Genomic DNA, 1,207 nt, shown 5'->3' with positions numbered 1-1,207 from the left:
AGCACTGCGAGACAGAAAAAAAAACATTATTGGAGATCCATAATTCAGGTCCTGCATAACTTACATCAAGTCATAAATAGAGGTGTGTCCCTTTTACATCTGAACATACAACTTAGGAGTAGAGAGTCATACAGCAGGGAAACAAATCCTTTGGCCCAAATGGTCCATGCTACCCATCCAAACTAGTCCCATTTAACCTAGAACAGTACAGCCCAGGAACAGACCCTTCAGCCCACTCTGTTGTGCCAAACTAATTAAACACCAAAGTAAACTAATCCCTCCTGCCTACACGATGTCCACAACTCTCCACATTCATGTGCCCATCTAAGAGCCTCTTAAACATCTCCATCGCCTTTGCCTCCACTTCCATCCACCAGTGCATTCCAGGCACCCACCACTGTGTTTAATTCCTTCTTAATTGCCCTGCAAATCTCCTTTGAATGTGCCCCCTCACCTGAAATGCATGCCATGCATTTGGGCCACATCCTTTAAATCTTTCCTGTCCAACTGTCTTTTACAAGTTGTTAATGTACCTGACTCAACCACTTCCTCTGGCAGCTCGTTCCACATATGTATCAGCCTCCATGTCTTTTAGAAAAAAGTTGCCCCTCAAGTTCCTATTAAATCTCTGCCCCTCTCACCTTAAACCTGTGTCCTCTAGTTCTTGCTGTCCCCAACCCTGGGTAAAAGACTCTGTGAATTCACCCTCTCTCTGCCCCTCATGATTTTATACACTTCTATAAGATCACCTCTGTCTCCTACACTCCAAGGAATAAAGTCCAACCTCTCCCTATAACTCAGTCCCTCGAGTCCTGGCAACATCCTTATAAATATTTTCTGAACTCTTTCCAGTTTAATAACACTTTTCCTATAACAGGACGACCAAAACTGAACACAGTGCTCCAAATGCGCCTCACCAACATCTCGTACAACTGCAACATAACCTCCTAATTTCTATCCTCAGTGTCCCGACTAATGAAGTCCACCCTGTCTACCTGTGACACCACTTTCAGGGAACCAGGTACAGTACCTGAACTTCAAGGTCCCTCTGTTCTACAACACTCCCCAGGGCTCTGCTGTTTACTATGAAAGCCCTACTTTCAGGGAATTATGTATCTGAACTCCCAGATCCCTTTGTTCCTCCGCACTCTCCAGTGCCCTACCGTTTACTGTGTATGTCCTCCCAAAATGGATGGATCTTCTCCAG

The sequence above is a fragment of the Pristis pectinata genome, chromosome 15 (genome assembly GCF_009764475.1).
Source record: "Pristis pectinata isolate sPriPec2 chromosome 15, sPriPec2.1.pri, whole genome shotgun sequence".
In the NCBI taxonomy this organism is placed as follows: Eukaryota; Metazoa; Chordata; class Chondrichthyes; order Rhinopristiformes; family Pristidae; genus Pristis; species Pristis pectinata.
The sequence above is the reverse complement of the archived record's forward strand: the minus strand, read 5'-3'. Positions refer to the sequence as shown.